Genomic DNA, 25582 nt, shown 5'->3' with positions numbered 1-25582 from the left:
TTTCATGGTCAATGTGAAGGTCCACGGCATACAGTAAACCTGCTCTGGAGCATCGGAATCTAATTCTGGTGTCCCAGGAGCCGCTCAAACCAGAAACTCTTAGGAGATTCGCTCTTCTTGTACTTAAATCGTCATTGTCGCTTTTGTGTTCAATCCCGATGTAATTTCTGTGCTGCATGGTCAATGTGAAGGTCCAAGGGATACAGTAAACCTGCACTGATGCATCGAAATCTAATACTGGTCTCCCAGGAGCCGCTCAAAGCACAAACTCTTAGAAGATTCACTCTTCTTGTATTTAAGTTGGCATTGTCCCTTTTGTATTTAATTCATATGCAATTTCTGTGTTTCATGGTCAATGTAAAGGTCCAAGTGATACAGTAAACCAGCACTGGTGCATCGGAATCTAATACTGGTCTCGCAGGAGCTGCTCAAAGCACAAACCCATAGAAGATTCACTCTTCTTGTACTTAAGTCGGCATTGTCTCTTTTGTATTAAATTCCGATCTAATTTCTGTGTTTCATGGTCAATGTGAAGGTCCAAGGGATACAGTAAAACTGCACTGGTGCATCGGAATGCAATACTGGTCTCCCAGGAGCCGCTCCAACCACAAACTCTTAGAAGATTCAGTCTGCTGGTACTTAAGTAGGCATTGTGACTTTTTTATTCAATCCTGATGCAACCGGTGTCTTTAATGGTCAATGTGAAGGTCAAAGGGATACAGTAAACCTACACTGGTGCATCGGAATCTAATATTGGTCTGCCAGGAGCCGCTTAAAGCACAAACTCTTAGTAGATCCACTCTTCTTGTACTTTAGTCGGCTTTGTCCCTTTTGTGTTCAATACCAAAGCAATTTCTGTGTTTCATGGGCAATGTGACGGTCCAAGGGATACAGTAAACCTGCGCTGGTGCATCGGATTCTAATACTGGTCTCCCAGGAGCCGCTCAAACCACAAACTTTTAGTTAATTCACTCTTCTAGTACTTAATTTGGCATTGTGCCGTTTGTATTCGATCCCGATTCAATTGCTGTGTTTCATAGTCTATGTGAAGGTCCAAGTGATACAGTAAACCAGCACTGGTGCATCGGAATCTAATACTGGTCTGCCAGGAGCCGCTCAAAGCACAAACTCTTAGTAGATTCACTCTTATTGTACATAAGTCGCCGTTTGCCTTTAGTATTCGATCCCGATGCTAATTCTGTATTTCATGGTCAATGCGAAGGCCCAAGTGATACAGTAAACCTGCACTGGTGCATCGGAATCTAATACTGGTCTCCCAGGAGCCGCTCAAACCACAAACTCTTAGAAGATTACCTCTTCCTGTACTTAAGTCGTCATTGTCGCTTTTGTATTCAATACTTATGTAATTACTGTGTTTCATGGTCAATGTGAAGGTCCAAGTGATACAGTAAACCTGCACTGATGCATCGGAATCTAATACTGGTCTCGCAGGAGCTGCTCAAAGCACAATCTCATGGAAGATTCACTCTTCTTGTACTTCAGTTGGCAATGTCTCTTTTGTATTAAATTCCGATCTAATTTCTGTGTTTCATGGTCAATGTGAAGGTCCAAGGGACACAGTAAACCTGCACTGGTGCAGTGGAATCTAATACTGGTCTCCCAGGAGTTGCTCAAACCACAAAGTCTTAGTAGATTCACTCTTCTTGTACTTAAATTGGCATTGTGACTTTTGTAATCGATCCCGATGCAATTGATGTGTTTAATGGTCAATGTGAAGGTCCAAGGGATACAGTAAACCGGCACTGGTGCATCGGAATCTAGTACTAGTCTGCCAGGAGCCGCATAAAGCAGAACTCTTAGTAGATTTACTCTTCTGGTACTTAAGTCGGCATTGTGCATTTTGTACCCCATCCCGATGCGATTTCTGCGTCTCACGGTCAATGTGAAGGTCCAACGGATACAGTACACCTTCACTGGTGCATCGGAATCTAATACTAGTCTCCCAGGAGAATCTCAAACATCCAAATTTTAGAGGATTCATAATACTTGAATTTAAGTCAGCATCGTCCCTTTTGTATTTACTCCCGATGCAATTTCTGTGTTTCATGGTCAATATGAAGGTCCAAGGGATACAGCAAACCTGCATTGGTGCATCGGAATCTAATACTGGTCTCCCAGACGCCGCTCAAACCACAAACTCTTTAAAGATTCAATCTGTTTGTACTTAAGTCGGCATTTGCCTTTTGTATTCAATCCCGATCTAATTCTGTTTTTCATGGTCGATGCGAAGGCCCAAGGGATACAGTAAACCCGCACTGGTCCATCGGAATCTAATACTGGTCTCCCAGGAGCCTCTCAAACCACAAACTCTTAGGAGATTCGCTCTTCTTGTACTTAAATTGTCATTGTCGCTTTTGTGTTCAATCCCGATGTAATTTCTGTGCTTCATGGTCAATGTGAGGGTCTAAGGGATACAGTAAACCTGCACTGATGCATCGAAATCTAATACTGGTATCCCAGGAGCCGCTTAAACCACAAACTCTTAGAAGATTCACTCTTCTTGTATTTTAGTCGGCATTGTCCCTTTTGTATTTAATTCATATGCAATATCTGTGTTTCATGGTCAATGTGAAGGTCCAAGTGATACAGTAAACCTGCACTGGTGCATCGGAATCTAATACTGGTCTCGCAGGAGCTGCTCAAAGCACAAACTCATAGAAGATTCACTCTTCTTGTACATAAGTCGGCATTGTCTCTTTTGTATTAAATTCCGATCTAATTTCTGTGTTTCATGGTCAATGTGGAGGTCCAAGGGATACAGTAAAACTGCATTGGTGCATCGGAATGCAATATTGGTCACCCAGGAGCCGCTCCAACCACAAACTCTTAGAAGATTCAGTCTTCTGGTACATAAGTTGGCATTGGGACTTTTTTATTCAATCCTGATGCAACCGGTTTCTTTAATGGTCAATGTGAAGGTCCAAGGGATACAGTAAACCTACACTGGTGCATCGGAATCTAATATTGGTCTGCCAGGAGCCGCTAAAAGCACAAACTCTTAGTAGATCCACTCTTCTTGTACTTTAGTCGGCATTGTGCGTTTTGTATTCAATCCCGATGCGATTTCTGTGTCTCACGGTCAATGTGAAGGACCAAGGGATACACTAAACCAGCACTGGTACACCGGAACTAATACTGGTCTCCCAGGAGCCGCTCAAACCACAAACTCTTAGGAGATTCGCACTTCTTGTTCTTAAGTCGGCATTGTCCCTTTTGTATTCAAAGCCGATGCAATTTCTGTATTCATGGTCAATGTGACGGTCCATGTGATACAGTAAACCTGCACTGGTGCATCGGCATCTAATATTGGCCTCACAGGAGCCGCTCAAACCACAGACCCTTAGTAGATTCACTCTTCCTGTACTTAAGTCGGCATTGTTCTTTTTGTATTCAATCCCGATTCGATTTCTGTGTTCCATGGTCAATGTGAAGGTCCATGGGATACAGTAAACCTGCACTGGTGCATCGGAAAGTAATACTGGTCTCCCATGAGCCGCTCAAACCATAATCTGTTAGAAGATTCACTCTTCTTGTACTTAAGTCGGCATTGTCTCTTTTGTATTGAAACCCGATACAGTTTCTGTATTCATGGTCAATGTGACGGTCCATGTGATACAGTAAACCTGCACTGGTGCATCGGAATCTAATACTGGTCTCCCAGGAGCCGCTCAAACCACAAACACTCAGAACTTTCACTCTTCTAGTACATAAGTTGGCATTCTACCGTTTGTATTCAATTCCGATGCAATTGCTGTGTTTCATAGTCTATGTGATGGTCCAAGGGATACAGTAAACCGGCATTGGTGCATCTGAAACTAATACTGGTCTACCCAGGAGCCGCTCCAACCACAAAGTTTTAGATGAATCAGTCTTCTTGTACTTAAGTTGGCATTGTGACTTTTGTATTCAATCCCGATGCAATTTCTGTTTTTAATCATCAATGTGAAGGTCCAAGGGATACAGTAAACCTGCACTGGTGCATCGGAATCTAATACTGGTCTGCCAGGAGCCGCTCAAGGCAAAAACTCTTAGTGGATTCACTCTTCTTGTACTTAAGTCAGCATTGTGCATTTTGTATTCTATCACGATGCGACTTCTGTGTCTCACGGTCAATGTGAAGGACCAAGGGATACAGTAAACCCGCTCTGGTGCATCGGAATCTAATATTGGCCTCACAGGAGCCGCTCAAACCACAGACCCTTAGTAGATTCACTCTTCCTGTTCTTAAGTCGGCATTGTGCTTTTTGTATTCAATCCCGATTCGATTTCTGTGTCTCATGGTCAATGTGAAGGTCCAAGGGATACAGTAAAACTGCACTGGTGCGTCGGAATCTAGTACAGGTCTCCCAGGCGGCGCTTAAAAGCCAAATTATGAGAAGATTCACTTTTCTTGTACTTAAGTCGGCATTGTCCCTTTTGTATTCAATCCCGATGCAATGTCTGTGTTTCATGGTCAATATGAATGTCCAAGGGATACAGCAAATCTGCACTGCTGCATCGGAATCTAATACAGGTCTCCTAGGAGCCGCTAAAAGCATAAACGTTTAGGAGAATCACTCTTCTTGTACTTACGCTGGCATTGTCCCCTTTGTATTCAATACCTATGCAATGTCTGTGTTTCATGGTCAATGTGAAGGTCCACGGCATACAGTAAACCTGCTCTGGAGCATCGGAATCTAATTCTGGTGTCCCAGGAGCCGCTCAAACCAGAAACTCTTAGGAGATTCGCTCTTCTTGTACTTAAATCGTCATTGTCGCTTTTGTGTTCAATCCCGATGTAATTTCTGTGCTGCATGGTCAATGTGAAGGTCCAAGGGATACAGTAAACCTGCACTGATGCATCGAAATCTAATACTGGTCTCCCAGGAGCCGCTCAAAGCACAAACTCTTAGAAGATTCACTCTTCTTGTATTTAAGTTGGCATTGTCCCTTTTGTATTTAATTCATATGCAATTTCTGTGTTTCATGGTCAATGTAAAGGTCCAAGTGATACAGTAAACCAGCACTGGTGCATCGGAATCTAATACTGGTCTCGCAGGAGCTGCTCAAAGCACAAACCCATAGAAGATTCACTCTTCTTGTACTTAAGTCGGCATTGTCTCTTTTGTATTAAATTCCGATCTAATTTCTGTGTTTCATGGTCAATGTGAAGGTCCAAGGGATACAGTAAAACTGCACTGGTGCATCGGAATGCAATACTGGTCTCCCAGGAGCCGCTCCAACCACAAACTCTTAGAAGATTCAGTCTGCTGGTACTTAAGTAGGCATTGTGACTTTTTTATTCAATCCTGATGCAACCGGTGTCTTTAATGGTCAATGTGAAGGTCAAAGGGATACAGTAAACCTACACTGGTGCATCGGAATCTAATATTGGTCTGCCAGAAGCCGCTTAAAGCACAAACTCTTAGTAGATCCACTCTTCTTGTACTTTAGTCGGCTTTGTCCCTTTTGTGTTCAATACCAAAGCAATTTCTGTGTTTCATGGGCAATGTGACGGTCCAAGGGATACAGTAAACCTGCGCTGGTGCATCGGATTCTAATACTGGTCTCCCAGGAGCCGCTCAAACCACAAACTTTTAGTTAATTCACTCTTCTAGTACTTAATTTGGCATTGTGCCGTTTGTATTCGATCCCGATTCAATTGCTGTGTTTCATAGTCTATGTGAAGGTCCAAGTGATACAGTAAACCAGCACTGGTGCATCGGAATCTAATACTGGTCTGCCAGGAGCCGCTCAAAGCACAAACTCTTAGTAGATTCACTCTTATTGTACATAAGTCGCCGTTTGCCTTTAGTATTCGATCCCGATGCTAATTCTGTATTTCATGGTCAATGCGAAGGCCCAAGTGATACAGTAAACCTGCACTGGTGCATCGGAATCTAATACTGGTCTCCCAGGAGCCGCTCAAACCACAAACTCTTAGAAGATTACCTCTTCCTGTACTTAAGTCGTCATTGTCGCTTTTGTATTCAATACTTATGTAATTACTGTGTTTCATGGTCAATGTGAAGGTCCAAGTGATACAGTAAACCTGCACTGATGCATCGGAATCTAATACTGGTCTCGCAGGAGCTGCTCAAAGCACAATCTCATGGAAGATTCACTCTTCTTGTACTTCAGTTGGCAATGTCTCTTTTGTATTAAATTCCGATCTAATTTCTGTGTTTCATGGTCAATGTGAAGGTCCAAGGGACACAGTAAACCTGCACTGGTGCAGTGGAATCTAATACTGGTCTCCCAGGAGTTGCTCAAACCACAAAGTCTTAGTAGATTCACTCTTCTTGTACTTAAATTGGCATTGTGACTTTTGTAATCGATCCCGATGCAATTGATGTGTTTAATGGTCAATGTGAAGGTCCAAGGGATACAGTAAACCGGCACTGGTGCATCGGAATCTAGTACTAGTCTGCCAGGAGCCGCATAAAGCAGAACTCTTAGTAGATTTACTCTTCTGGTACTTAAGTCGGCATTGTGCATTTTGTACCCCATCCCGATGCGATTTCTGCGTCTCACGGTCAATGTGAAGGTCCAACGGATACAGTACACCTTCACTGGTGCATCGGAATCTAATACTAGTCTCCCAGGAGAATCTCAAACATCCAAATTTTAGAGGATTCATAATACTTGAATTTAAGTCAGCATCGTCCCTTTTGTATTTACTCCCGATGCAATTTCTGTGTTTCATGGTCAATATGAAGGTCCAAGGGATACAGCAAACCTGCATTGGTGCATCGGAATCTAATACTGGTCTCCCAGACGCCGCTCAAACCACAAACTCTTTAAAGATTCAATCTGTTTGTACTTAAGTCGGCATTTGCCTTTTGTATTCAATCCCGATCTAATTCTGTTTTTCATGGTCGATGCGAAGGCCCAAGGGATACAGTAAACCCGCACTGGTCCATCGGAATCTAATACTGGTCTCCCAGGAGCCTCTCAAACCACAAACTCTTAGGAGATTCGCTCTTCTTGTACTTAAATTGTCATTGTCGCTTTTGTGTTCAATCCCGATGTAATTTCTGTGCTTCATGGTCAATGTGAGGGTCTAAGGGATACAGTAAACCTGCACTGATGCATCGAAATCTAATACTGGTATCCCAGGAGCCGCTTAAACCACAAACTCTTAGAAGATTCACTCTTCTTGTATTTTAGTCGGCATTGTCCCTTTTGTATTTAATTCATATGCAATATCTGTGTTTCATGGTCAATGTGAAGGTCCAAGTGATACAGTAAACCTGCACTGGTGCATCGGAATCTAATACTGGTCTCGCAGGAGCTGCTCAAAGCACAAACTCATAGAAGATTCACTCTTCTTGTACATAAGTCGGCATTGTCTCTTTTGTATTAAATTCCGATCTAATTTCTGTGTTTCATGGTCAATGTGGAGGTCCAAGGGATACAGTAAAACTGCATTGGTGCATCGGAATGCAATATTGGTCACCCAGGAGCCGCTCCAACCACAAACTCTTAGAAGATTCAGTCTTCTGGTACATAAGTTGGCATTGGGACTTTTTTATTCAATCCTGATGCAACCGGTTTCTTTAATGGTCAATGTGAAGGTCCAAGGGATACAGTAAACCTACACTGGTGCATCGGAATCTAATATTGGTCTGCCAGGAGCCGCTAAAAGCACAAACTCTTAGTAGATCCACTCTTCTTGTACTTTAGTCGGCATTGTGCGTTTTGTATTCAATCCCGATGCGATTTCTGTGTCTCACGGTCAATGTGAAGGACCAAGGGATACACTAAACCAGCACTGGTACACCGGAACTAATACTGGTCTCCCAGGAGCCGCTCAAACCACAAACTCTTAGGAGATTCGCACTTCTTGTTCTTAAGTCGGCATTGTCCCTTTTGTATTCAAAGCCGATGCAATTTCTGTATTCATGGTCAATGTGACGGTCCATGTGATACAGTAAACCTGCACTGGTGCATCGGCATCTAATATTGGCCTCACAGGAGCCGCTCAAACCACAGACCCTTAGTAGATTCACTCTTCCTGTACTTAAGTCGGCATTGTTCTTTTTGTATTCAATCCCGATTCGATTTCTGTGTTCCATGGTCAATGTGAAGGTCCATGGGATACAGTAAACCTGCACTGGTGCATCGGAAAGTAATACTGGTCTCCCATGAGCCGCTCAAACCATAATCTGTTAGAAGATTCACTCTTCTTGTACTTAAGTCGGCATTGTCTCTTTTGTATTGAAACCCGATACAGTTTCTGTATTCATGGTCAATGTGACGGTCCATGTGATACAGTAAACCTGCACTGGTGCATCGGAATCTAATACTGGTCTCCCAGGAGCCGCTCAAACCACAAACACTCAGAACTTTCACTCTTCTAGTACATAAGTTGGCATTCTACCGTTTGTATTCAATTCCGATGCAATTGCTGTGTTTCATAGTCTATGTGATGGTCCAAGGGATACAGTAAACCGGCATTGGTGCATCTGAAACTAATACTGGTCTACCCAGGAGCCGCTCCAACCACAAAGTTTTAGATGAATCAGTCTTCTTGTACTTAAGTTGGCATTGTGACTTTTGTATTCAATCCCGATGCAATTTCTGTTTTTAATCATCAATGTGAAGGTCCAAGGGATACAGTAAACCTGCACTGGTGCATCGGAATCTAATACTGGTCTGCCAGGAGCCGCTCAAGGCAAAAACTCTTAGTGGATTCACTCTTCTTGTACTTAAGTCAGCATTGTGCATTTTGTATTCTATCACGATGCGACTTCTGTGTCTCACGGTCAATGTGAAGGACCAAGGGATACAGTAAACCCGCTCTGGTGCATCGGAATCTAATATTGGCCTCACAGGAGCCGCTCAAACCACAGACCCTTAGTAGATTCACTCTTCCTGTTCTTAAGTCGGCATTGTGCTTTTTGTATTCAATCCCGATTCGATTTCTGTGTCTCATGGTCAATGTGAAGGTCCAAGGGATACAGTAAAACTGCACTGGTGCGTCGGAATCTAGTACAGGTCTCCCAGGCGGCGCTTAAAAGCCAAATTATGAGAAGATTCACTCTTCTTGTACTTAAGTCGGCATTGTCCCTTTTGTATTCAATCCCGATGCAATGTCTGTGTTTCATGGTCAATATGAATGTCCAAGGGATACAGCAAATCTGCACTGCTGCATCGGAATCTAATACAGGTCTCCTAGGAGCCGCTAAAAGCATAAACGTTTAGGAGAATCACTCTTCTTGTACTTACGCTGGCATTGTCCCCTTTGTATTCAATACCTATGCAATGTCTGTGTTTCATGGTCAATGTGAAGGTCCACGGCATACAGTAAACCTGCTCTGGAGCATCGGAATCTAATTCTGGTGTCCCAGGAGCCGCTCAAACCAGAAACTCTTAGGAGATTCGCTCTTCTTGTACTTAAATCGTCATTGTCGCTTTTGTGTTCAATCCCGATGTAATTTCTGTGCTGCATGGTCAATGTGAAGGTCCAAGGGATACAGTAAACCTGCACTGATGCATCGAAATCTAATACTGGTCTCCCAGGAGCCGCTCAAAGCACAAACTCTTAGAAGATTCACTCTTCTTGTATTTAAGTTGGCATTGTCCCTTTTGTATTTAATTCATATGCAATTTCTGTGTTTCATGGTCAATGTAAAGGTCCAAGTGATACAGTAAACCAGCACTGGTGCATCGGAATCTAATACTGGTCTCGCAGGAGCTGCTCAAAGCACAAACCCATAGAAGATTCACTCTTCTTGTACTTAAGTCGGCATTGTCTCTTTTGTATTAAATTCCGATCTAATTTCTGTGTTTCATGGTCAATGTGAAGGTCCAAGGGATACAGTAAAACTGCACTGGTGCATCGGAATGCAATACTGGTCTCCCAGGAGCCGCTCCAACCACAAACTCTTAGAAGATTCAGTCTGCTGGTACTTAAGTAGGCATTGTGACTTTTTTATTCAATCCTGATGCAACCGGTGTCTTTAATGGTCAATGTGAAGGTCAAAGGGATACAGTAAACCTACACTGGTGCATCGGAATCTAATATTGGTCTGCCAGAAGCCGCTTAAAGCACAAACTCTTAGTAGATCCACTCTTCTTGTACTTTAGTCGGCTTTGTCCCTTTTGTGTTCAATACCAAAGCAATTTCTGTGTTTCATGGGCAATGTGACGGTCCAAGGGATACAGTAAACCTGCGCTGGTGCATCGGATTCTAATACTGGTCTCCCAGGAGCCGCTCAAACCACAAACTTTTAGTTAATTCACTCTTCTAGTACTTAATTTGGCATTGTGCCGTTTGTATTCGATCCCGATTCAATTGCTGTGTTTCATAGTCTATGTGAAGGTCCAAGTGATACAGTAAACCAGCACTGGTGCATCGGAATCTAATACTGGTCTGCCAGGAGCCGCTCAAAGCACAAACTCTTAGTAGATTCACTCTTATTGTACAAAAGTCGCCGTTTGCCTTTAGTATTCGATCCCGATGCTAATTCTGTATTTCATGGTCAATGCGAAGGCCCAAGTGATACAGTAAACCTGCACTGGTGCATCGGAATCTAATACTGGTCTCCCAGGAGCCGCTCAAACCACAAACTCTTAGAAGATTACCTCTTCCTGTACTTAAGTCGTCATTGTCGCTTTTGTATTCAATACTTATGTAATTACTGTGTTTCATGGTCAATGTGAAGTTCCAAGTGATACAGTAAACCTGCACTGATGCATCGGAATCTAATACTGGTCTCGCAGGAGCTGCTCAAAGCACAATCTCATGGAAGATTCACTCTTCTTGTACTTCAGTTGGCAATGTCTCTTTTGTATTAAATTCCGATCTAATTTCTGTGTTTCATGGTCAATGTGAAGGTCCAAGGGACACAGTAAACCTTCACTGGTGCAGTGGAATCTAATACTGGTCTCCCAGGAGTTGCTCAAACCACAAAGTCTTAGTAGATTCACTCTTCTTGTACTTAAATTGGCATTGTGACTTTTGTAATCGATCCCGATGCAATTGATGTGTTTAATGGTCAATGTGAAGGTCCAAGGGATACAGTAAACCGGCACTGGTGCATCGGAATCTAGTACTAGTCTGCCAGGAGCCGCATAAAGCAGAACTCTTAGTAGATTTACTCTTCTGGTACTTAAGTCGGCATTGTGCATTTTGTACCCCATCCCGATGCGATTTCTGCGTCTCACGGTCAATGTGAAGGTCCAACGGATACAGTACACCTTCACTGGTGCATCGGAATCTAATACTAGTCTCCCAGGAGAATCTCAAACATCCAAATTTTAGAGGATTCATAATACTTGAATTTAAGTCAGCATCGTCCCTTTTGTATTTACTCCCGATGCAATTTCTGTGTTTCATGGTCAATATGAAGGTCCAAGGGATACAGCAAACCTGCATTGGTGCATCGGAATCTAATACTGGTCTCCCAGACGCCGCTCAAACCACAAACTCTTTAAAGATTCAATCTGTTTGTACTTAAGTCGGCATTTGCCTTTTGTATTCAATCCCGATCTAATTCTGTTTTTCATGGTCGATGCGAAGGCCCAAGGGATACAGTAAACCCGCACTGGTCCATCGGAATCTAATACTGGTCTCCCAGGAGCCTCTCAAACCACAAACTCTTAGGAGATTCGCTCTTCTTGTACTTAAATTGTCATTGTCGCTTTTGTGTTCAATCCCGATGTAATTTCTGTGCTTCATGGTCAATGTGAGGGTCTAAGGGATACAGTAAACCTGCACTGATGCATCGAAATCTAATACTGGTATCCCAGGAGCCGCTTAAAGCACAAACTCTTAGAAGATTCACTCTTCTTGTACTTAAGTTGGCATTGTGCCGTTTGTATTCAAACCCGATGCAGTTGCTGAGTTTCATGGTCAATGTAAAAGTCCAAGGGATACAGTAAACCTGTACTGGTGCATCGGAATCTAATACTGTTCTCCCAGGAGCCGCTCAAAGCTAAAAATCTTATAGGATTCATTCTTCTTGAATTTAAGTCGGCATTGTCCCCTTTGTATTTAATCCCGATGCAATTTCAGTGTTTTATGGTCAATGTGATAGTCCAAGGAATACACTACACCTGCACTGGTGCATCGGAATCTAATACTGGTCCCCCAGGAGCCGCTCAAACCACAAACTCTTATAAGATACACGCTTCTAGTACTTAAGTTGGCATTGTGCCCTTTGTATTCAATCCCGATGCAATTGCTGTGTTTCATGGTCAATGTGAAAGTCCAAGGGATACAGAAAACCTGCACTGGTGCATCGGAATCTAATACTGGTCTGACAGGAGCGGCTCAAAACACGAACTCTTAGTAGAATCACTCTTCTTGTACTTATCTCGGCATTGTGCATGTTGTATTCAATCCCGATGCGATTTCTGTCATTCACGGTCAATGTGAAGGTCCAAGCGATAAAGTAAACCTGCACTGGTGCATCGGAATGTAATTCTGGTCTCCAAGGTGCAGCTCAAAGCAACAAATCTTAGAAGAATCATTCTTCTTGAATTTAAGTCGGCATTGTCCCTTTTGTATCAATCCCAATGGAATTTCTGTGTTTCATGGTCGATGTGACGGTGTAAGGGATACAGTAAAACTGGACTTGTGCATCGGAATAAAATACTGGTCTCCCAAGAGCCGCTCAATGTACAAATGCTTAGAAGATTCACTCTTATTGTACTTAAGTCGGTATTGTCCCTTTTTATTCAATCCCAATGCAATTTCTGTGTTTCATGGTCAATGTGAAGGTCCAAGTGATACAGAAAACCTGCACTGTTGCATCGGAATCTAGTACTGGTCTCCCAGAGGCCGCTCAAACCACAAACTCTTAGAGGATTCACTCTTCTTGAACCTAAGTCGGCATTGTCCCTTTTTGTATTCAATCCCGACGCAATTTCTGTTTTCATGGTCAATGTGAATATCCAAGTGATACAGAAAACCTGCACTGTTGCATCGGAATCTAGTACTGGTCTCCCAGAGGCCGCTCAAACCACAAACTCTAAGAGGATTCACTCTTCTTGAACCAAAGTCGGAATTGTCCCTTTTGTATTCAATCCCGACGCAATTTCTGTTTTCATGGTCAATGTGAAAATCCAAGGGATACAGTGATCCTGCACTGGCGCATCGGAAACTAATACTGGTCTCCCACGAGCGTCTCTAACCACAAACACTTAGGAGATTCAGTCTTCATGTGCTTAAGTCGGCATTGTGGATTTTTTATTCAATCCCGATGCATTTTCTCTGATTCACGGTCAATTTGAAGGTCACAGTGATACACTAAACCTGCACTGGTGCATCGGAAACTAGTACAGGTCTCTCAGGAGCCGCTCAAATCACGAACACTTAGAAGATTCACTCTTCTTGTACTTAAGTCGGCATTGTCAATTTTGTATACAATTCGGATGATATTTTTGTTTTTAATGGTCAATGTTAAGGTCCAAGGGATGCAGTAAACCTGCACTGGTGCATCGGACTCTAATACTGGTCTGCGAGGAGCCGCTCAAACCACAAACTCTTAGTAGAATCACTCTTCTTGTACTTATGTCGGCATTGTGCATGTTGTATTCAATCCCGATGCGATTTCTGTCATTCACGGTCAATGTGAAGGTCCAAGGGATACAGTAAACCTGCACTGGTTAATCGGATTGTAATACTGGTCTCCCAGGTGCCGCTCAAACAACAAAATCTTAGAAGAATCATCCTTCTTGAATTTAAGTCTGCATTGTCCCTTTTGTATTCAATCCCGATGGAATAACTGTGTTTCATGGTTAATGTGAAGGTCTAAGGGATACAGTAAACCAGGACTGGTGCATCGGAATAAAATACTGGTCTCCCAGGAGCCGCTCAATGTACAAATACTTAGAAGATTCACTGTTATTGTACTTAAGTCGGTATTGTCCTTATTTTATTCAATGCCGATGCAATTGCTGTGTTTAATCGTCAATGTGAAGGTCAAAGGGATACAGTAAAGTGGCACTGTAGCATTGGAATCTAATACTGGCCTGCCAGAAGCCGTTCAAAGCACATACTTTTAGTAGATTTACTCTTCTGGTACTTAAGTCGGCATTTTGCATTTTGTACCCAATCCCGATGCGATTTCTCGGCCACACGGTCAATGTGAACGTCCAACGGATACAGTAAACCTGCACTGATACATCGGAATCTAATACAGGTCTCCCAGACGCCGCTCAAACCACAAACTCTTGGAAGATTCACAATTCTTGTACTTAAGTTGGCATTGTGCCTTTTGTATTCAATCCCGATGCTAATTCTGTATTTCATGGTCAATGCGAATGCTCAAGGGATAAGGTAAACCTGCACTGGAGCAACGGAATTTAAAACTGGTCTTCCAGGAGCCGCTCAAACTACACACTCTTAGAATATCAACTCTTCTTGTACTTAAGTTGTCATTGTCGCTTTTATATTCAATCCCGTTGTAATTTATGTGTTTCATGGTCATTGTGAAAGTCCAAGGGATACAGTAAACCTGCACTGGTGCATCGGAATCTAATACTGGTCTCCGAGGGTCCGATCCTAAACAAATTCATAGAAGATTCATCTTCTTGCACTTAAGTCGACATTGTCCTATTGTATTCAATCCCGATGCAATTTCTGTGTTTCATGGTCAATGTGAAGGTCCAAGGGATACAGTAAACCTGCACTGATGCATCGGAATCCAATACTGGTCTGCCAGGAGCCGCTCAAAGCACAAACTCTTAGTAGATATACTCTTCTTGTACTTAAGTTGTCATTGTGCATTTTGTACCCTATCCCGATGCGATATCTGTGTCTCACGGTCAATGTGAAGGTCCAGGGGATACAGAAAACCTGCACTGGTGCATCGGAATCTAATACTGGTCTCCCAGGAGCCGCTCAAAAAACAAACTCTTAGAAGATTCACTCTTCTTGTACTCAAGTCGGCATTGTCCCTTTGTATTAAATCCCGATCTAATTTCTGTGTTTCATGGTCATTGTGAAGGTCCAAGTGATACAGAAAACCTGCACTGGTGCATCGGAACTAGTACTGGTCTCCCAGGAGCCGTTGAAACCACTAACTCTTAGAAGATTCACTCTTCCTGTACTTAAGTTGGCATTGTGACTTTTGTATTCGACCCCGATGCAATTTCTGTGTTTCATGGTGAATGTGAAATTCCAAGTGATACAGAAAACCTGCACTGGTGCATCGGAATCTAATACTGGTCTCCCAGGAGCAGCACAAACCACAAACTCTTAAAAGATTCACTCTTCTTGTACTTAGGTCGGCATTGTCCGTTTTCTATTCAATCCCGATTCAATTTCTGTGTTTCATGGTCAATTAGAAGGTCCAAGGGATACAGTAAACCTGCACTGGTGCATCGGAATCTAATACTGGTCTCCAGCGCCCTCTGAAACCACAACCTCTTAGAGGTTTCACTCTTCTTGTACTTAAGTCGGCATTGTCCCTATTGTATTAAATCCCGATGCAATATCTGTTTTCGTGGTCAATGTGAAGGTCTAAGGGATACACTAAACCTGCACTGGTGCATCGGAATCTAATACTGTTCCCCCAGGAGCCGCTCAAACCACTGACTCTTAGAAGATTCAATCTTCTTGTACTTAAGTCGGCATTGACCCTTTTGTGTTCAATCCCGATGAAATATCTGTGTTTCATGGTCAATGTGAAGGTCCAAGGGACACAGTAAACCTGCACTGGTGCATCGGTATCTAATACTGGACTCTCAGGAGCCGCTCAAAGTACAAACTGTTAGTAGATTCACTTTTCTTGTACTTAAGTCGGCATTGTGCGTTTTGTATTGAATCCCTATGAGATTTCTGTGTTTCACGGTCGATGGGAAGGTCCTAGAATTACAGTAAACCTGCACTGGTGCATCGGAATCTAATACTGGTCTCCCAGGGGCCGCTCAAACCACAAACTCTAAGAAGATTCACTCTTCTTGTACTGAAGTCGGCTTGTCCCTTTTGTATCCAATACCGATGCAATTTCTGTGTTTCTTGGTCAATGTGAAGGTCCAAGGGATACAGTTAACCTGCACTGGTGCATCGGAATCTAATACTGGTCTTCCAGGAGCCGCTCAAACCACAAACTCTTAGAAGATTCACTCTTTTTGTACTTAAGTCGGCATTGTCCCTTTTGTATTCAATCCCGATGCAATTTCTGTGTTTCAAGGTCAATGTGATGGTCTAAGGGATACAGGAAACCCGCACTGGTGTATTGGAATCTAATACTGGTCTCCCAGGAGCCGCTCAAACCACAAACTCTTAGAAGATCCATTCTTCTTGTACTTGAGTCGGCATTGTCACTTTTGTATTCAATCCCGATGCAATTTCTCTGTTTCATGGTCAATGTGAAGGTCCAAGGGATACAGTAAACCTGCACTGGTGCATCGGAAACTAATACTGGTCTCCCAGGAGACTCTCAAACCACAATCTCTTAGAAGATTCACTCTTCTTGTACTTAAGTCGGCATTGTACATTTTGTATTCAATCCCGATGCGATTTCTATGTTTCATGGTCAATGTGAAGGCCCAAGGGATACAGTAAAAATGCACTGGTGCATCGGAATATAATACTGGTCTCCCAGGAGCCGTTCAAAGGACAAACTATTAGAACATTCACTCTCCTTGTAATTTATTCGGCATTGTGCATTTTGTATTCAATCCCGATGCAATTTCTCTGTTTCATGGTCCATGTGAAGGTCCAAGGGATACAGTAAACCTGCACTGGTGCATCGGAATCTAATACTGGTCTCCCAGGAGCCGCTTAAACCACAAAGTCTTAGAAGATTCTCTCTTCTTGTACTTATGTCGGCATTATCCCTTTTGTATTCAATCCCGATGCAGTTTGTGTGTGTCATGGTCAATGTGAATGTCCAAGAGGTACAGTAAACCTGGACTGTTTCTTCGGAATCTAATACCGGTCTCCCAGGAGCCGCTAAAACCAGAAACCATTAGTAGATTCACACTTCTTGTACTAATGTCGGCTTTGTCAATTTTCTTTTCAATCCCGATGCAATTTCTGTGTTTCATGGTCAATGTGAAAGTCCAATGGATACAGTGAACCTGAACTGGTGCATCGGAATCTAATACTGGTCTCCCAGGAGCCGCTGAAACAGCAAACTCTTAGAGGATTCACACTTCTTGTAACTAAGTCGGCATTGTCCCTTTTGTAATCAATCCCGATGCAATTTCTGTTCTCATGGTCAATGTGAATGTCCGAGGGATACAGGAAACCTGCACTGGGGCATCGGAATCTATTACTGGTCTCCCAGGAGCCGCATAAACCACAAATTCTTAGAAGATTCACTCTTCTAATACTTAAGTTTGCATTCTGCAGTTTGTATTTAATCCCGATGCAATTGCTGTGTTTCATCTTCAATGATGAGGTACAAGGGATACAGTAAACCTGCACTGGTGCATCGGAATCTAATACTGGTCTCCCAGGAGGCGCTCAAACTACTAACTCTTAGAAGATTCACTCTTCTTGTACTTAAGTTGGCATTGTGACTTTTGTATTCAGTCCCGATGCAATTGCTGTGTTTAATGGTCAATGTGAAGGTCCAAAAGATACAGTAAACCTGCACTGGTGCATCGGAATCTAATACTGGTCTCCAGGGGCCGATCAAACCACAATCTCTAAGTAGTTTCCTCTTCTTGTACTTAAGTCGGCATTGTGCTCTTTTTATCCAATCCCGATGTGTTTTCTGTCTCACGGTCACTGTGAAGGTATAAGGGATACAGTAAACCTGCACTGCTGCATCGGAATCTAATACTGGTATCCCTGGAGCCGCTCAAACCACAAACACTTTGAAGATTCACTCTTTTTGTACTTATGACGGCATAGTCCCATTTGGATGTACTCCCGATGCAATTTCCGTTTTCATGGTCAATGTGAAGATCCAAGGGAAACAGTAATCCAGAACTTGTGCATCGGAATCTAGTACTGGTCTCTCAGAAGCCGCTCAAACCAAAAACTCTTAGAAGACTCACTCTCCTAGTACTTAAGTTGGCATTGTGCCGTTTGTATTCATTCCCGATGCTATTGCTGTGTTTCATGATCAATGTGAAGGTCCAAGGGGTACAGAATACCTGCTCCGGTGCCTCGGAATCTATTACTGGTATGCGAGGAGCCGCTCAAACCGCAAACTCTTTGAAGATTCACTCTTCTTGTACTTAAGTCGGCATTGTGCCATTTGTTTTTAATCCCGATCCGATTTCCGTGTTTGATGGTCAATGTGAATGACCAAGGTATCAAGGGATATAGTAACCCTGCACTGGTGCATCGGAATCTAATACTGGTCACCCAGGAGCCGCTCATAGTACAAATCCTTAGGGGATTCACTCTTCTTGTACTTATGACCGCATTGTCACTTTTGTATTCAATCCCGATGCAATTTCTGTATTTCATGGTCAATGTGAAGGTCCCAAGGATACAGTAAACCTGCACTGGTGCATCGGAATCTAATACTGGTCTCCCAGGAGCCGCTCAAAGCACAAACTATTAGAAGATTCGTACTTCGTGTACTTTAGTCGGCAATGTCCCATTTTTATTCAATCCCGATGCAGTTTCTGTTTTCATGAATAATGTGAAGGTCCTAGGGATACTGTAAACCTGCACTGGTGCATCGGAATCTAATACTGGTCTCCCAGGAGCCGCTCTAAACACAAACTCTAAGAAGATTCACTCTTCTTGTACTTACGTCGGCATTATCCCTTTTGTATTCAATCCCGATACGATTTCTGTGTTTCATGGTCAATGCGATGGTCCTAGGGATACAGTAGACCTGCACTGGTGCATCGGAATCTAATAGTGGTGTCCTGGGAGCCGCTCAAAGAACAAACCCTTATAGTGGAATAACGTTTCTTATACTTAAGTCGGCATTGTGCATTTTGTATTTAATCCCGATGCGATATCTGTGTTTGACGGTCAATGTGAAGGTCCAAGGTATACATTAAAGCAGCACTGGTTCATCGGAAACTAATACTGGTCTCCCAGGAGCAGCTCAAATCACAAACTCTTAGATGATTCATTCTTCTTGAATTTGAGTCGGCATTGTCCCTTTTGTATTCAATCCCGATGCAATTTCTGTGTTTCATGGTCAATGTGAAGGTCCAAGGGATTCAGAAAACCAGCACTGGTGCATCGGAATCTAATACTGGTCTCCCAGGAGCAGCTCAAATCAGAAACTCTTAGATGATTCATTCTTCTTGAATTTAAGTCGGCATTGTCCCTTTTGTATTCAATCGCGATGCAATTTCTGTGTTTCATGGTCAATGTGCAGGTCCAAGGGATACAGTAAACCTGCACTGGTGCATCGGAATCTAATACTGGTCTCCCAGGAGCCGCTTAAAGGACAAATTCTTTGAAGATTCACTCATCTTGTACTTTAGCCGGCACTCACATTTTTGTATTCAATCCCGATGCAATTTCTGTGTTTCATGGTCAATGTGAAGGTCCAGCGGATACAGTAAACCTGCACTGGTGCATCAGAATCTAATACTGGTATCCCAGGATCCGGTCAAAGCACAAACTTTTAGTAGATTCACTTTTCTTATACTTAAGTCGGCATTGCGCCTTTTGCGTTCAATCACGATGCAATTTCAGTGTTTCTTGGTCAATGTGAATGTGCAAGGGATACAGGAGACCTGCACTGGTGCATCGATATCTAATACTGGTATACCAGGAGCCGCTCAAACCGCAAACTCTTATAAGATATACTCTTCTTGTACTTTAGTTGGCATTGCGCCTTTTGTATTCAATCCCGATGCGATATCTGTGTTTCGTGGTCAATGTGAAGGTCCAAGGGATATGGTAAACCTGCACTGGTTCAGCGGAATCTAATACTGAACTCCCAGGAGCCGCTCAAAGCACAAACTATTAGAAGATTCTTACTTCATGAACTTAAGTCTGCATTTTCTTTTTTGTATGCAATCCAGATGCAATTTCTGTTGTTCATGGTCAATGTGAAGGTCCAAGGGATACAGTAAACCAGCACTGGTGCATCGGAATCTAATGCTGGTCTCCCAGGAGCGCTCAAAGCACAAACTCTTAGTAGATTCACTTTTCTTATACTTAAGTCGGCATTGTGCCTTTTGTATTCAATCCCAATGAGATTTCAGTGTTTCACAGTCATGGGTAGTACCAAGGAATACAGTGAATCTGCACTGGTGCATCGGTATCTAATAATGGTCTCCCTGGAGCCGATTAAAGCACAAATTCCTAGAAGATTCACTCTTCTTGATTTAAAGTCGGCATTGTCCCTTTAGTATTCAATCCTGATGCAAATACTGTGTTTCATGGTCAATGTGAAGGTCCAAGGGATACAGTAAACCTGAACTGGTGCATCGGAATCCAATACTGGTCTCCCAGGAGCCGCTCAAACCACAGACTCTTGGAGGATTCACTCTTCTTTTACTTAATTCGGCATTGCCCCATTTGTATTCAATCCCGATGCAATTTCTGTTTTCATGAGTAATGTGAAGGTCCAAGGGACTCAGTAAACCTGCACTGGTGCATCGTAAACTATTACTGGTCTCCCAGGTGCCGCTCAAACCACAAGCTCTTAGAAGATTCCCTCTTCTAGTACTTAATTTGGCATTGTGACGTTTGTACACAACACCGATGCAATTTCTGTTTTTCATGGTCAATGTGAAGGTCCAAAGGATACAGTATACCTGCACTGGAGCATCGGAATCTAATACTGGTCTCCCAGGAGCCGCTCAAACCACAAACTTTTTAGAAGATTCACTCTTCTTGAAATTTAGTTGGCCTTGCGCCTTTTGTATTCAATCCCGATGCGATTTCTGTGTTTCGTGGCCAATGTGAAGGACCAAGGGATATAGTAAACCTGCACTGGTTCATCGGAATCTAATATTGGTCTCCCAGGAGGCGCTCAAAGCACAAACTATTAGAAGATTCGTAATTCATGTACTTAAGTCGGCATTGTCTCTTTTGTATGGAACCCCGATGCAATTGCTGTGTTTCATGGTCAATGTGAAGGTCCAAGGGATACAGTAACCCTGCAGTGGTGGACCGGAATCTAATACTGGTCACCCAGGAGCCGCCCAAACCACAAACTCTTAGAAGAATCACTCTTCTTGTACTTAAGTCGGCATTGTCCTTTTGTATTCAATCAAGATGCAATTTCTGTGCTTCATGGTCAATGTGATGGTCCAAGGGATACAGAAAACCTGCACTGGTTCATCGGAATCTATTACAGGGCTCCTAGGAGCCGCTCAAATCACAAACTCGTAGATGATTCACTTTTCTTGTACTTAAGTCGGCTTTGTCCATTTTGTATTCAATCCCGATGCAATTTCCGTGTCTCATGGTCAATGTGAAGGTCCAAGGGATACAGTGAACCTGCACTGGTGCATCTGAATCTAATACTGGTGTCCCAGGAGCCGCTCAAAGGACAAATTCCTAGAAGATTCACTCATCTTGTACTTAAGTCGGCATTGTCCCTTTTGTATTCAATTCCGATGTAATTTCTGTGTTTCATTTTCAATGTGAAGGTCTTAGGGATACAGTAAACCTGCACTGGTGCATCGGAATCTAATACTGGTCTCCCAGGAGGCGCTCAAACCACTAACTCTTAGAAGATTCACTCTTCTTGTACTTAAGTTGGCATTGTGACTTTTGTATTCAGTCCCGATGCAATTGCTGTGTTTAATGGTCAATGTGAAGGTCCAAAAGATACAGTAAACCTTCACTGGTGCATCGGAATCTAATACTGGTCTCCAGGGGCCGATCAAACCACAATCTCTAAGTAGTTTCTTCTTCTTGTACTTAAGTCGGCATTGTGCTCTTTTTATCCAATCCCGATGTGTTTTCTGTGTCTCACGGTCACTGTGAAGGTATAAGGGATACAGTAAACCTGCACTGCTGCATCGGAATCTAATACTGGTATCCCTGGAGCCGCTCAAACCACAAACACTTTGAAGATTCACTCTTTTTGTACTTATGTCGGCATAGTCCCATTTGGATGTACTCCCGATGCAATTTCCGTTTTCATGGTCAATGTGAAGATCCAAGGGAAAGAGTAATCCAGAAATTGTGCATCGGAATCTAGTACTGGTCTCTCAGAAGCCGCTCAAACCACAAACTCTTAGAAGATTCACTCTCCTAGTACTTAAGTTGCCATTGTTCCGTTTGTATTCATTCCCGATGCTATTGCTGTGTTTCATGATCAATGTGAAGGTCCAAGGGATACAGAAAACCTGCTCCGGTGCATCGGAATCTAATACTGGTATGCGAGGAGCCGCTCAAACCGCAAACTCTTTGAAGATTCACTCTTCTTGTACTTAAGTCGGCATTGTGCCATTTGTTTTTAATCCCGATCCGACTTCCGTGTTTGATGGTCAATGTGAATGACCAAGGGATCAAGGGATATAGTAACCCTGCACTGGTGCATCGGAATCTAATACTGGTCACCCAGGAGCCGCTCATAGTACAATTCCTTAGGGGATTCACTCTTCTTGTACTTATGACTGCATTGTCACTTTTGTATTCAATCCCGATGCAATTTCTGTATTTCATGGTCAATGTGAAGGTCCCAAGGATACAGTAAACCTGCACTGGTGCATCGGAATCTAATACTGGTCTCCCAGGAGCCGCTCAAAGCACAAACTATTAGAAGATTCGTACTTCATGTACTTTAGTCGGCAATGTCCCATTTTTATTCAATCCCGATGCAGTTTCTGTTTTCATGAATAATGTGAAGGTCCTAGGGATACCGTAAACCTGCACTGGTGCATCGGAATCTAATACTGGTCTCCCAGGAGCCGCTCTAAACACAAACTCTAAGAAGATTCACTCTTCTTGTACTTACGTCGGCATTATCCCTTTTGTATTCAATCCCGATACGATTTCTGTGTTTCATGGTCAATGCGATGGTCCTAGGGATTCAGTAAACCTGCACTGGTGCATCAGAATCTAATACTGGTCTCCCAGGAGCCGCTCAACTGACATATTCTTAGAAGATTCACTCTTCTAGTATCTAAGTCTGCATTGTACCTTCTGTATTCAATCCCGGTGAAATTTCTGTGTTTCATGGTCAATGTGAAGGTCCAAGGGATACAGTAAACCTGCACTGGTGCATCGTAATCTAATACTGGTATCCCTGGAGCCTCTCAAAATACGTCCTCTTAGAAGATTCACTCTTCTTGTACTTAAGTTGGCATTCTGCCTTTTGTTTTCATTCCCGATGCAATTCTGTGTTTCATGGTCATTGTGAAGGTCCAAGGGATACAGTAGACCTGCACTGGTGCATCGGAATCTAATAGTGGTGTCCTGGGAGCCGCTCAAAGAACAAACCCTTATAGTGGAATAACGTTTCTTATACTTAAGTCGGCATTGTGCCTTTTGTATTCAATCCCGATGCGATATCTGTGTTTGACGGTCAATGTGAAGGTCCAAGGTATACAGTAAAGCAGCACTGGTTCATCGGAAACTAATGCTGGTCTCCCAGGAGCAGCTCAAATCACAAACTCTTAGATGATTCATTCTTCTTGAATTTAAGTCGGCATTGTCCCTTTTGTATTCAATCCCGATGCAATATCTGTGTTTCATGGTCAATGTGAAGGTCCAAGGGATTCAGAAAACTAGCACTGGTTCATCGGAATCTAATACTGGTCTCCCAGGAGCAGCTCAAATCAGAAACTCTTAGATGATTCATTCTTCTTGAATTTAAGTCGGCATTGTCCCTTTTGTATTCAATCGCGATGCAATTTCTGTGTTTCATGGTCAATGTGCAGGTCCAAGGGATACAGTAAACCTGCACTGGTGCATCGGAATCTAATACTGGTCTCCCAGGAGCCGCTTAAAGGACAAATTCTTTGAAGATTCACTCATCTTGTACTTTAGCCGGCATTCACATTTTTGTATTCAATCCCGATGCAATTTCTGTGTTTCATGGTCAATGTGAAGGTCCAGCGGATACAGTAAACCTGCACTGGTGCATCAGAATCTAATACTGGTATCCCAGGATCCGGTCAAAGCACAAACTTTTAGTAGATTCACTTTTCTTATACTTAAGTCGGCATTGCGCCTTTTGTGTTCAATCACAATGCAATTTCTGTGTTTCTTGGTCAATGTGAAGGTGCAAGGGATACAGTAGACCTGCACTGGTGCATCGATATCTAATACTGGTATACCAGGAGCCGCTCAAACCGCAAACTCTTATAAGATATACTCTTCTTGTACTTTAGTTGGCATTGCGCCTTTTGTATTCAATCCCGATGCGATTTCTGTGTTTCGTGGTCAATGTGAAGGTCCAAGGGATATGGTAAACCTGCACTGGTTCAGCGGAATCTAATGCTGAACTCCCAGGAGCCGCTCAAAGCACAAACAATTAGAAGATTCTTACTTCATGAACTTAAGTCTGCATTGTCTTATTTGTATGCAATCCAGATGCAATTTCTGTTGTTCATGGTCAATGTGAAGGTCCAAGGGATACAGTAAACCAGCACTGGTGCATCGGAATCTAATGCTGCTCTCCCAGGAGCCGCTCAAAGCACAAACTCTTAGTAGATTCACTTTTCTTGTACTTAATTCGGCATTGTCCAGTTTGTATTCAATCCCGATGCAATTTCTGTGTTTCATGGTCAATATGAAGGTCCAAGGGATACAGCAATCCTACGCTGGTGCATCGGGATTTACTACTGGTCTCCCAGGAGCCGCACAAAGCACAAACTCTTAGAAGAATCACTCTTCTTGTACTTGGGTCGGCATTGTCCCTTTTGTATTCAATCCCGATGCAATTTCTGTACTTCATGGTAAATGTGAAGTTCCAAGGGATACAGTAAGCCAGCACTGGTGCATCGGAATCTAATGCTGGTCTCCCAGGAGCGCTCAAAGCACAAACTCTTAGTACATTCACTTTTCTTATACTTAAGTCGGCATTGTGCCTTTTGTATTCAATCCCAATGAGATTTCCGTGTTTCACGGTCATGGGTAGTACCAAGGGATACAGTGAATCTGCACTGGTGCATCGGTATCTGATAATGGTCTCCCTGGAGCCGATTAAAGCACAAATTACTAGAAGATTCACTCTTCTTGATTTAAAGTCGGCATTGTCCCTTTAGTATTCAATCCTGATGCAAATACTGTGTTTCATGGTCAATGTGAAGGTCCAAGGGATACAGTAAACCTGAACTGGTGCATCGGAATCCAATACTGGTCTCCCAGGAGCCGCTCAAACCACAGACTCTTGGAAGATTCACTCTTCTTTTACTTAATTCGGCATTGCCCCATTTGTATTCAATCCCGATGCAATTTCTGTTTTCATGAATAATGTGAAGGTCCAAGGGACACAGTAAACCTGCACTGGTGCATCGGAAACTATTACTGGTCTCCCAGGTGCCGCTCAATCCACAAGCTCTTAGAAGATTCCCTCTTCTAGTACTTAAGTTGGCATTGTGACGTTTGCACACAACACCGATGCAATTTCTGTTTTTCATGGTCAATGTGAAGGTCCAAAGGATACAGTATACCTGCACTGGAGCATCGGAATCTAATACTGGTCTCCCAGGAGCCGCTCAAACCACAAACTTTTTAGAAGATTCACTCTTCTTGAAATTTAGTTGGCCTTGCGCCTTTTGTATT

This window comes from Schistocerca serialis, chromosome 8 (genome assembly GCF_023864345.2).
Source record: "Schistocerca serialis cubense isolate TAMUIC-IGC-003099 chromosome 8, iqSchSeri2.2, whole genome shotgun sequence".
In the NCBI taxonomy this organism is placed as follows: Eukaryota; Metazoa; Arthropoda; class Insecta; order Orthoptera; family Acrididae; genus Schistocerca; species Schistocerca serialis.
Note: the sequence above shows the minus strand (reverse complement) of the source record.